Source organism: Papio anubis, chromosome 12 (genome assembly GCF_008728515.1).
Source record: "Papio anubis isolate 15944 chromosome 12, Panubis1.0, whole genome shotgun sequence".
Lineage (NCBI taxonomy): Eukaryota > Metazoa > Chordata > Mammalia > Primates > Cercopithecidae > Papio > Papio anubis.
The window spans coordinates 60,823,515-60,836,600 of NC_044987.1; the positions used below are offsets into that span (position 1 = coordinate 60,823,515).

The 13,086-nt window shown below is 43.5% G+C and overlaps 1 protein-coding gene across 5 annotated transcripts in view; it reads left to right on the forward strand.

The window, feature by feature from the left end:
* Positions 1-3,902: 3,902 nt before the first annotated feature.
* FAM168A (family with sequence similarity 168 member A) overlaps positions 3,903-13,086 on the forward strand; it is a 198,847-nt gene continuing 189,663 nt past the window's right edge. For 2 of the 5 annotated variants that reach the window (XM_017948748.3, XM_009186911.3), the window contains exon 1: positions 3,920-4,519. The gene's annotated coding sequence lies outside the window, so the exon portion shown is untranslated. Of the gene's footprint in view, positions 4,520-13,086 lie in introns of all 5 variants that reach the window. The other 3 variants (XM_017948749.3, XM_031653158.1, XM_003910390.4) reach the window with 3 other exon arrangements.

Here is a 13,086-nt window from a genome sequence, read left to right on the forward strand (position 1 = left end):
AAAAAAAAAAGTTAGAAATCACTTAACTGTGCTATATCAAAAACTTATCCAGGAATTGAATTGGTTTCATAGAGTTAATTTCTTTAAAACTTTCATAAATTCATTAATGTTGATATAATTCAGACTTGAAAGTTTACATGTCATGATTTTGCAGTGATTTGGAGAGAGAATTCTCAAATGGTTGGATGAAGGGTTTGGACTGTAAGTGGTATTTTACAGTCTTTAAAGCACTTTCATACCCATTGTTTCATTGGATTCTCCTAATAACCTTATGAGGTGGCAGGGCAGGTGGATGTATTATAGAAACTGAGATTTCGAAAAGTTAAGGGACTTACTAAATGTCACCCATCATGTTTATGGCAAGTTCTTTTCTTTTTTTTTTTTTTTTGATACGGAGTCTCACTCTGTCGCCCAGGCTGGAGTGCAGTGGCTCCATCTCGGCTCACTGCGAGCTCCGCCTCCTGGGTTCCCGCTATTCTCCTGCCTCAGCCTCCTGAGTAGCTGGCACTACAGGCGCCCGCCACCACGCCTGGCTGATTTTTTGTATTTTTAGTAGAGACGGGGTTTCACCGTGTTAGCCAGGATGGTCTCGATCTCCTGACCTCGTGATCCGCCTGCCTCGGCCTCCCAAAGTACTGGGATTACAGGCGTGAGCCACCGCGCCCGCCCGGCAAGTTCTAATTTAGGATCTGATTCCCAGATTACCAGTCCAATAAGCTTCTCATATCTATTTATTCACCTAACTCAGATAATGCTTTACTTGCTGGATAGACCAAACTAGCCCATACTTTGTGCCACTAGGAGAAAGAAGTGGGGAAATGGAAGAGGAGAAGGCGGGGTTTAGAAGAGGGCAAGGTCTGGCCAGGTGCAGTGGCTCATGCCTGTAATCCCGGCACTTTGGGAGGCTGAGGCGGGCGGATCACGAGGTCAGGAGATCGAGACCTTCCTGGCTGACACAGTGAAACTCCGTCTCTACTAAAAAAAAAAAATACAAAAAATTAGCCGGGTGTGATGGCGAGCGCCTGTAGTCCCAGCTACTGGGGAGGCTGAGGCAGGAGAAAGTTGTGACCCCGGGAGGCGGAGCTTGCAGTGAGCTGAGATGGTGCCACTGCACTCCAGCCTGGGCGACAGAGCCAGACTCCATCTCAGGAAAAAAAAAAAAAAAAAAAAAAGAACAGGGCAGGGTCAGTGTAACACTAAGGAAGAGACTTGTTTGTCACATAGCCAACATATGATAGGTATCTTTCTCATTATTCTCAGAAAAGGGAGAAGAGAGGCTGAGATTTTAAGGCTGGGAGAATAGGATGTAAAAGGAGATAGGCAGTTTGAAAAAGACAGTGCCTGATGTATTTGGGGAAAGTGAGTCCTGAGGAACAGGAGTCTGACTAGAGTGAGGTGGGGTGAAGCTAGAGAGGCTGTAGCAGGATGGGGAATAAGTCATCCTCTGAGCTAAGCAACCTGGGCTTTTTCCTGTAGGCCTGTAGTAGAGCTATAGTGTCCTGGTGGTTCTTACAGAACACCAAGGAATAAGGGCATATAAAATTGAAAATATCAAATCCTGCTGGGCGCAGTGGCTCATGCCTGTAATCTCAGTACTTTGGGAGGCCGAGGTGGGCAGATCACTTGAGTCCAGGAGTTTGAGACCACCTTGAGCAACATGGTGAAAACCTGTCTCTGTAAGAAAAACAAAGAAAAAAGAAAAATTAGCTGGGCATGGTGGTGCCTGTAGTCCCCGCTACTTGGGAGGCTGAGGTGGGAGGATCACATGAGCCCAGGGAGACGCTGCTGCAGTAAGCCGTGATCATGCCACTGAACTCCAGCCTGGGCAACAGAGTGACTCTGTCTCAAAAAATGAAAAAAGAAAAGAAAACATCAAGTCAAACAGGGCTTAAAGGAAAAAAATTGTGAAATCAAAAATAATCTGATACTATGTTCTGTATTCTAGAAGAGCTGGACACAGGTGCCAGAAGAAGAGAAAAACTTTTTTAAAGTGAAAGACATATAGTTTTGTGTAGGCAGAGCTTCATAGGCCCTTTACAATAACTCTGTATCTCTCTCTTCACTTCCTCTCCCCACCGTGATCTCTGGCCAACAGATTAGAAACCACTGCTATAAGAATTCAGATAAGCCGGGAGCGGTGGCTCACACCTGTAATCCCAGCACTTTGGGAGGCCGAGGCGGGCAGATTACCTGAGGTCAGGAGTTCAAGACCAGCCTGGCCAACATGGTGAAACCCCATCTCTACTAAAAATACAAAAAAAAAAGAATTCGGATACAAGGAAAATCAGTGTGTCTAAATATGTTCTAGGGAAGGTAGGACTTTGGCTTGAGTTTGAAGAATAAGAGAAAAGGAGAAAATGGGTGTGGAAAGACCAGAAAAGGAAAAATTTTGAGAAGGCGCATTGAAAATTGAGAAAATTCTCCCTTCTAACTTTATGAATTGGAAGTGACTACTATTATTTGTTTTAATAGTGTAACTATTAAAACCAGGCAGGCACAGTGCTGAAGCGTGAATGAGGCAATGGGAAGTCATGGAAAGCATCTAGGCAGCAAAGAAAGGTTAGATTTGGAAATTATGTTTTGTGGAAGTAGTACAGCTTAAAAAATTGTCCAGGTGTAGTGTGGCTCACGCCTGTAATCCCAGCACTTTCGAGAGCTGAGGCAGGAGGGTCTCTTGAGGCCAGGAGTTTGAGACCAGCCTGGGCAATATAGTGACACGACGGTCTCTTACAATTAAAACAAAACAAAAAACAAAACAAAAGAAAACAAAAAACAGTTGTTAGGTGCTCCTTTTAAACAATTCAAACAATATGAAAATAAAAATTACAGCCAGGCACAGTGGCTCCTGCTTGTAATCCCAGCACTTTGGGAGGCTGAGGCGGGCGGGTCAGGAGGTCAGGAGATCGAGATCATCCTGGCCAACACAGTGAAACCCCATCTCTACTAAAAATACAAAAATTAGCTGGGCGTGGCGCGTGCCTGTAATCCCAGCTACTCAGGAGACTGAGGCAGGAGAATCGCTTGAAACCGAGAGGCGGAGGTTGCAGTGAGCCGCAATCGCCTCACTGTACTCCAGCCTGGCTATAGATCCAGCCTCCGTCTCAAAAAACAAAAAAAACCTACGTGCAATCTGACACCCTTTCCCCCAAGATAATCATTGCTAATATTTTGGCGAACCTCTTTCCTGAAATCTCTCCATGCTTATAGAATATTGTGTCAAACTTCACATAAATGTCCCCTTGTAGACATGCCGTTCTGTAATCAGTTTTTTCCCTGAAGAATAAATTGTGAATAGCTTTTCATATCAATAGATTTATATCATTTTAAATGGCTCCTTAGTATTGCATTGTATATATATGTCACGCCTTATTTAAGCAGCACCCTATTGATGAACATTTACTCCCCCCATAATTAACTACGTCATATAACAACTTTGTGCATTCATCTTTTCGAAATTGTTCGATTATTTTTTAAGGTAAATTCTTGAAAGTAATGGAGCTGGGTCAAGAAGTATGCGCTTTGTCGTTTGGATTCAAGTTGCCGAATCGTCCTCAAATTTGCAGGGAGACCAGCGAGGAAGCTCCGGCATTAGTTCTGGTGAAAGACAACTGAAACAGAGATGGCGAGGGAAGAACAGAATTACAGGTGATCTAGCCCATCAAGGCCCATCCTCGGTGGGCTGGCATATTCCTTCCCTTTGCCTCTCTTTCACTTCTTTTTCTTAACATGGAGGAAGAACCGAGAACTGCATCTCCCAGCATTTCGCAGGGACCACACTCCCTGGGAACTCTAGTGCCGGGTCTGAGAAGGGTCCGGAAGGAGAACAGGAAGCTGAGAGGCATGCTGGGAGGTGTAGTCGAGAGAGAAAGAGAGAGAGAGAGCAAGAGCGAGAGAAAGCGCGAGCGAGAGAGAGAGAGCGAGAGAGAGAGAGAGAGAGAGAGAGTGTGTGTGTGTGTCTATGCAAAGAGGATGGAGACGTTGCGAGTACGGCCTCTTGGGGATGGGGCCTCGGGCGACCTGACTTTCCTCACAGGTGGTCTTGAGTCTACAGAGTCTGCCAGCAGATGGTTGGCTTTATTCCATTGTGCGTGACCGGAGAGGGCGCGGCCCCTCTGCACCGGGCCGGCGGCGGGAGGCTCAGGCCGCGCGCGGGCTAAAGCAGGGCATGCCGGGAGTTGTGGTCCCGGCGCTCTGAGGCTGTGGGACGTGTCGCGGCGCCGCGCCGGCTCCTCCTTCCCTGCCCTTCTCAGCGGTCCCCCGCCTCCTCCCTCCGCCTCCTCCTCCCTCGCCCGCAGCCGAGCGTCCCCTCCCCCAACCCGTCGGGCTCCTCGGCGGCTACTGCAGAGGATTCAGAGCCGAGTCGCTGAGGAGGAGGAGGCTCCGGTCCCCGCGCGCCATCCGCCACCCTACTGGACACGGGCGAGGGAGCGAGAGCGTCGCCGCCGTAGCCTCCGGAGAAGACAAGGGCATCGCCGCCTCAGCCGCCGCCGCCGCCGTTTTCGCCTGCAGCTGCTCACCGGTGAGGAGACTCCCCCCGCCACCCGGTCCGCTGGTCCTGAGCCTGGGCCGGTGGCGCTGGCGAGAATGAGAGTGGGGGCTGCGGAGCCCCCGTGCAGGTGGTGGGGAGGGGGTTCAGGTCGCGATGGAACGGCGGGCTGGTGGGGGAGACTTGTCCAGGCGCTGGCTGGGGGTGGGGTGAGGGTGGGACCCAAGCAGGTTGGGGGGCGGGCGACCAGGGAGGAGGACTTTTGATGGAGAATAACACAACCTGGGACAGGAGAGTGGGGTGGGGGCGCCAGGTTGGAATTCGGGATGGTCTTGGGGCGAGGTGGAAGATGAGACTAGGGTGGGATGGCTTTTAATGGGGGAGGGGACTGAATGAGGGTGGTGATTTGGGTTTGGCCTGGAGCAGTTGACAGCTTGGGATCTGAGCTGGGGTGAGGGGTAGGGGAATGATTTCAACGGAGAGTGAGTGGCATGTACAGGGCTGGACAGGACCCTGCGGAGTGTTAATTCAGGAGGGTGGAATTTGGGGTAGACCTGGGGCAGGATGATGGAGGTGGCAGGAGTTGGGGGTGAGGGGCTTGGCATGGGTTGAGACCTGAGCTTGAAGTGGGTGTTTGTCATCTGGGGCTGGTGGAATTTGTGGAGACTTACGGAATAGCATGGGTTAGGATAGAGCAGAGGAGTGCAATTTGGGGGTTTCCTGGGGTGGGCTGATGGAGGTTGGAATAGGAGTTGGTGGAGGTGGAACATTCAGTGAGGGGAGTGTGATGGTGAGCTGGCAGGAAGGGGTCACATTGGAAGTCAGGCCCAAAATGGGAGGACAGGGATGGAAATAGAGTGTGGGGCACAGTGGGTTGGATTTAGGGTGATCTTACAATCACTGGAAAGGGCATGGTGGCTCCTTGGTTGCAGGGTCAAGGCAGAGGGCACATAAAACATCACTGGGCTGCATTCATTGAAAGGATAGCAGCAGGGGTGAGCAAAGTTGGGGGATGGTATCTTGAAGAAAATGTCCCTTGGCCAAGGTGGCAGAGGGAGTTTTGGAGAAGGACTTTCGGAGATGAGCTGGTAGGCCTGGGGAGGTGGTTGCTGATGGTGAGGTGGCACAGGGGAAATTTAAGGAATGGGAGACCTGGAGTTGTTGGTATGGATAGGGCAGAGAGGATGGAGAGGGACAGTGAGCTGTGCCGGAGAAGGGGGTGGAAATGGGTTGGATTATTTTGGAGATGAAGAATTGGGATGGCCTCCAAGAGACACATGAGGGTTAAGGGTTAGAATACTTAAATGGACAGCCTTGGTGGCTGTGGTTGGGGGAGAGGCAGTAAGCCTGTTAGAGGGGACTTTGCAGGGGACACAGAAGAGAACATCTCATTCTTAGGGGCCATTTTAATCTGTTCGGTTGATCTTTTTGTTTGTTTTATTTATATTAGTATAATTTGGAAGTCAAGTCAGCCCAAAGGGTAAAGTTGAAAGGGGATTTAGTTAAGGTAGAATTAAGGAGGGGAGGGTGTCTTCTGTTATTTGTATATCATAAAAAGTAAGTTGGGGGAAAACGAGCATACTTCCAAACTAAAGGTGGGAGAAGATAAACTGGAATGTAATAGATATCTTTCTATATAATATTTCTGCCTTTTCCTTTCCCCTCTCCTCCTGGTGCATTTAAAAACTATACCTGGAATTTGAAATTTAAATAGATTTGATGAGCTTGAGATAGTTAAGGGTGCATTTCTTGCTTGAGAACTAATGAGTAAGCCTGAAAAATATGAGACTGAATTTATTTTGTAGGTAGGCAACATGCACATAGGCAAAAAGAGCTTGGGTCTTTTTTATCCCCTTTTTAAATTGATTGCTTGAAGACGCCATTTGTTAGTGTCCTGGTTTGCACGGCAATTAGGCCCATCATTGTATTGCAGGCTAATAATCCTGAGATGAGTCTTGGCACCACTGCTTTATGTAAACAGAGAGAAGACAGGAAATATGGAAATGTCATAAATATTCATTGGTGAGATGGTTTGGTACTGATGGAGTTTTTCATATGATTGTCTTTTGACATTTATAAGATTGAAAATAATTGGACTCTATTTCTAAAGATTGAATTTTCTTCCAAAGGAATTCAAGTGATCAGAATTCTGTCAGATGTGAATAAATAAAGCATATTGAGTCATTTTTATTTTATTTTTTAGAGAATGATGTTGATGTAGGTACATTGTATTAACTACAGAAACAATATCTCCATCTGTTCATCAGAAATTTGATTTAAACCTTAGTGATATGCTCATTCTTAGGGCAGAATGGTGATAATGGAAGGTACGCAGGAGTGTAAATGGAGGGAACATCATTAGAGAAACAGTTTTCTGGACCTAATTGCATTAACTGTTATAATATGTTAAACATAAAGTGGCTGTTGATTAGAGCTCAGACTGAAAAAAAATGAGGAGGGATGTAAAGTAGATAAAATTGGCACCATTGGGATTGAAATAATTCTTTTTATTTTTGTTTAAGCTGCAGAGTTTAACTCGCAAACAAACCATTTTCCTTGGCGTTCACAATTGAGCATATAAAAATACCATTTAGAATCTTTTTTTTTTTTTAGCTCCAAAATGGGCAGAATGATGGAAAGTTGGACTTATCCTTTGAATTGAAAGTGTTTTGTAATGAGGAAGCTTTCTGTATTATAATAGAAATCAGGTTTGAGCAGTTACCTGTAATTCAATGAGACTGTAATCTAATGCAAGCATTTCCCTCATAACTTTACTCTGGGGTCTAGACATTGTTTTTGCAGATCTGCGGGCTTGGTCTAGAGGCGAGATGTTTATATTAAAGCCCTAGCTTTTGAGAGCCCAACATGAAAAGTAATTGCCTGGAAGAAATGTGTTGGTGGATTTTTTTTTCCACAGCCATGGTCACTTGTGTAGTAGTAATGTGTTTTTGTATCTTTACCTCATTTGATCCTCCAGATATCTTGGTGAGAAGAGAGCAGATGGAGGTATTGGTAGACAGAAGCCTTGGTGGAATGAATAGCCTGTGAGTTTAGGAGTTGAGTCCTGGATTCAAATCCTGGTTCTACTACTTGAAAGCCGAGTGATTTCAATCAAGTCATTAAAAACCTTGATTTTTATCACCAAAGTGCTGACCAAAGTGCTGGCTGCCAGCACTTTGGGAGGCTCAGGTGGGCGGATCACTTGAGGTCAGGAGTTCGAGACCAGCCTGGCCAACATGGTGAAACCCCATCTCTACTGAAAATACAAAAATTAGCCAGGCATAGTAGGTGCCTGTAATCCCAGCTACTCGGGAGGCTGAGGCAGGAGAATTGCTAGACCTGGGGAGGTGGGCAGTGAGCCATGATCACGCCATTGTACTCCAGCCTGGGCAACAAGAGTGAAACTCTGTCTTGAAAAAAACAAAACAAAAAAAAATCCTTTCATATTTAGTGGTAATGGCCGCAAAACATTGTGAACATAATTAATACCACTGAATTGTACACTTAAATTTGGTTAAAAAGGTAAAAATACACAAAAAAACCTCAGAAACCAAAAAAACTGGCCAGGCACAGTGGTTCACGCCCATGATCCCAGACTTTGGGAGGCTGAGCTGGGCGGATTGCTTGAGCCTAGGAGTTCGAGACCGGTGAGGGCAACATAGGGAGACCCGTCTCTACAAAAAAAAAAAAAAAAAAAAAAAAATTTAGCTGGGTGTGGTAGCCTACACCTGTAATCCCAGATACTCAGGAGGGAGGTGGGAGGATTGCTTGAGCCAGGGAGGTCAAGGCTGCAGTGAGCCATGATCATGCTTCTCTGCACTCCAGTCTGGGTTACAGAGTGAGACCCTGTCACACAATCAAACTTTCGTACTTTACAAGGCTGTCAAGGAGAACAAACCAGTTCATGTCCTGAAAACACTGTACATATATGAAATATCTGTTCACTATTTATTTAATGAATGTCTGCTAAGTGCCAGGGGAAATAAAAATGAACAGAAAGTAGTTGTCAAGGAGCTTTTAGTGTCATGGGAAAGACAGACAAATTAAATATGGTGAGAAAAATGAGGCAAAATGAATGCTATGGTTAAATGTGGGTTTTGAAGTCTGCCTACCACTTAACTATTAACTGTGTGACACTGGGCACAATGGGCTCATCTGTAAAGTGGGAATAATAGAATTAATATCATAGGATTGTTTTGAGGATTAAATAAGATAATCAATGGAAAGCATTTAACACAGTATGTTTTTTAGTACACATTAAAAAAATATTAGTTGTTGCCTTTATTGTTAGAAAGATTGGCAGAGGCTAGAATGAATGGCCTTGTATGCCCTACCAATGAGTTCTTAGTATTGTGGTATATATTAATGAGGTATTATTTTGTATTATGATCTCATGCATTTTTGCATGTGTACAGTCTGGGAAGTTTAAACAGACCAAAGTCCTAAACAGATGTTAGCTGTTAGCTTCCTCATTAATGAAATAAGAAGAAAAATTATGCTTTGAGAGGTTAAATGACTTGTTTAAGGTTACACAAGTCAGTGGAAAAGTCTGGGTTACAGCCCCCAAATTCTAATTTGTCAACCCCATTTATATCTTTTTTTAAATTGTAAAATATGTCATATGTATAAAAGTATATTTAACATAAACCCACAACTTAAAGAATAACAAATTGAAGACTTTTCTACTTGCTACCCAGCTTAACAAAAAGGAGATTTCTAGTACCTTTAAAGCCTCTTGTGAGGTCCTACTTGATTGAGTCTCCTACCTTCTCTCTCCCTCAGAGGTAAACAGTTTGCTAAATTTTATGTGAATCATTTCTTTGCTTTTCTTCATACTTTTACCAAATATGTGCATATCCCTAAACCATATATTTTTTACCTTTGCAACTTTTTATAAATAGAATTATAGGATAAATATTGACTTGCTTTATTATTTTTTCTTATTTTTTAACTTTTAAAAAAGCTTTATTTCTTCCACCATTAAATAATGTATGCTCATGATAGAAACTAAAAATTACAAAAAGTAAAAAGAAGCAAAAGTATTGTTTTTAGTCCCATTACCCAGTAACACTTTTTTTTTGTTTGTTTTTTTGTAGAGACAAGGTCTCATTATGTTGTCCTGGTCAAGTGATCCTCCTGCCTTGGCCTCCCAAAGTGCTTACAAATGCAGGCATGTGGCACCATGCCTGGCTGACAAATGCTTTTTGTAGAAAATATTTTGTGCCACATATGGCCTCTTGTTGTTCTTTCTCCTCCCTTCCACTCCCCTTCCCTTTTGTCTCCCCGTCTCCCTCCCTGTTCTTCTCCTTCCCCAAGCCCCTCCTCTTGCTTCTCCCTAGTCTTTCTTCTCCCTCCCCTTCTCTTTCTCCTCCTTTTACGTGGTTTTAAGAATGTAAAAACTCACAGGCCATACAAAAATAGGCCATGGGCGGGCCATAGCTTGCCGACCCCTGGTATGTTAACAGAAATCAACTCAAAGTTGTAAAATATTGAAGAGCAAAGAGACTAAACCAAGTTCATATTTCTTGCTTTATTTTGTTAAATTTAGTTCCTTGGACAGTTATGCATATCTTTAGTGTTGAAAACAATGGTATAGAATTTTTTTGTCAAATTATGTTTATCTGAAAGTTTAACATTTTATTAAATGAGCCATTATTTTCTGTATGAAGACACTGAGGAAACCTCCGTTTATAAAGTTCCAGCACAACTCCTCCTCCTGCCGTTTAGGCAAGTGTCTGGGTCCTTTCAGAGTATGCCTATTTTATGATGATACAGGTTGTGCTTTTTCTTAGATATAGACGTTTTGAAGGAACCCTGAGATGATATATTTTTCACAGTAAACTTCAATCCCTGGCTGACTTGAGATTATGATCTTGATTTGCCTTCTGATCATGTCCCTCAAGCTTGATGATTTCTGCTAACTTGTATTTCTTTTCTAGCCTCTGTTTTATAATTTTTCTAAGTATTTTAGTTTTCTAATATGTCTTCCTCTATCTTTTCTTTTGTGTTGATAGCAAATGTCTCTATCAGTAAATAATAGCTATGCTAGTTATACTTATGCAAGTATAATGGTACTATTTTATTTGATATATAGTTCTTAGGTTGGTCATGTGGCATTGTTTTCATTTTAAGGATGAAGAAATTAAGACTCTAAGAGGGTAGCTGGGTTCAGTGGCTCACACCTGTAATCCCAGCACGTTGGGAGGCCAAGGTGGAAGGATCGCCTGAGCCCAGGAGTTCAAGACTGATCTGACCAACATAGTGAGATCCAGTCTCTAGCTGGATGTGGTGGCATGCACCTGTGTTCCTAGCTATTTTGGAGGCTGAGGTGGGAGGATCACTTGAGCCCAGGAATTTGAGGCTACAGTGAGCTATGGTCACACCACTGCTCTCTAGCATGGGCAAGACTATGTTTCAATAAATAAATGAATAAAAAGATTCAAAAGAGTAATTTGTCTTAGGCCTTAAGACAAGTAGGGAATTAGTAGGGAAAGACAAAAGGTACCTAACATTTGAGTATCTATGGCAGGCAGTATTCTGGGTGCTTTCTTTTCCTTATAGATAGAATTTAATCCTCACATTTCTACTGTATAAGGAATTGTGACCATTTCACAGAAGAAGAAATGGAAGCAACTGAGGCATATAATGATTAACTAGTTTGCATTTATTTACATAGCTAGTAAGAGAAGAAAAACTCATATTTAAAAACCTGATCTGCCTGGCTCCAGAGCCATTGTTCTTTTTGTTGTACTGCATATAAATCTTCCTGGTTTTAAGCTGTTAAATCAGTAGTCTTCTTCCTTTTTTTTTTTTTTTTTGAGACAGAGTCTCGCTTTGTCTCCCAGCCTGGAGTGCAGTGGTGCGATCTCCGCTCACTGCAACCCCTCTTCCTCCCAGGTTCAAGCGATTCTCCTGCCTTATCCTCTTGAGTAGCTAGGACCACAGGCGCGTGCCACCATGCCTGGCTAATTGTTTGTATTTTTGGTAGAGATGGGATTTCACCATGTTGGCCAGGCTGGTCTCGAACCCCTGACCTCAGATGATCTGCCTGCCTCGGCTTCCCAAAGTGCTGGGATTACAAGCGTGAGCCTGCGCCCAGCCTAAATCAGTAGTCTTCAACCTTCTTAGGGTAGTATCTGGCTACTCTTTAGAATCACCTGAGGATCTGTTTAAAAAAAAAGACGTGTCAGTTCTACTCTGGACCAGTGTGAACAAAACTTCTGTAGGTGAACATAAGGCAGATGTGTGTATATTTATATAGAAAATATAAATTAAAAATAAATTATATTTAGGTACATAGAAAAAAATGCACAAAATGTATAACCAGCATTCGGATCAAGAAAGGGACATTATCCCCTCCTCCAAGGAAACCAACAACTTCCAGTACTGTAGATTATTTTCACCTGTTTATGACATTTCATAGGTATGACTGGCTTATCCTATATAACATACTTGTGAGATTCATTTATGTTCTCGTATGTAGTTATAGTGTGTTCTTGCTTATTGCTATGTAACAACAGTTCTCAAACATTTTGGTGTCTTCATATTCATATTTATTGACGACTCCAAAGAACTTTTGCTTGCAGTAGCGCAGTCATGGCTCACTGCAGTCTTGACCTACTAGGCTGAAGCGACCCTTCAACCTCAGCCTCCTAAGTAGCTGGGACTACAGGCATGTGCCACTATGCCTGGTTATTTTAAAATTTTTTTGTAGAGACAGGATCTTGCTCTGTTGCCCTGGCTGGTCTCGAACTCCTAGGCTCAAGCAATTTTTCTGCCTCAGCCTCCCAAAGTACTGGGATTACAGGTGTGAGCTACTGCCCTCAGCTGTGTTAGCATATTCTAATGAAAATAAGTATATTATTCTAAATGAAAAAAATTAGAATAATATTTTACATTTTAAAAAATCTCTGGTATCTTATTGAATCTGCCTCTGCATTCAATCTGTTGCAGTTTGTTGTTTTGCATGGAATATAAAGAAAATTCAGTCCCGCATAGATAGGTAATTAGAAAAAGGAGGGATTTTTTTTTTTTTTCTTTTAAGAGAGTTTTGCTCTTGTTGCCTAGGCTGGAGTGCAATGGCACGATCTCAGCTCACCGCAGCCTCCGCCTGCTGAGTTCAAGCGATTCTCCTGCCTGAACCTCCCAAGTAGCTGGGACTATAGGCATGCACCACCACGCCCGGCTAATTTTTGTATTTATAGTCGGGGGGAGTTTCACCATCTTGCCCAGGCTGGTCTCGAACTCGTGACCTCATGATCCACCCATCTAGGCCTCCCAAAGTGCTGGGATTACAGCTGTGAGCCACTGCGCCCAGCCAGAAGGAGGAATGTTTTTATGTAATTGTGGATATTCCTCTTTGATACTACACCAGTCATGTCCAGCCCTTTGAATGTGAGAACTTTTTTGCTTATCTGTGGTGGATATCATGAAAATTATACACACTTTTTTTCCTTTCCTTTTCTTTTCTTTTTTTTTTTTAAGCTTATCAGCTATTGTTAGTGTTGGTGTGTTTTATGTGAGGCCCAAGTCAATTTTTCTTCCAGTGTAACCCAGGGAAGCCAAAAGGTTGGACACCCGTGTTACACCAAAACTTGACA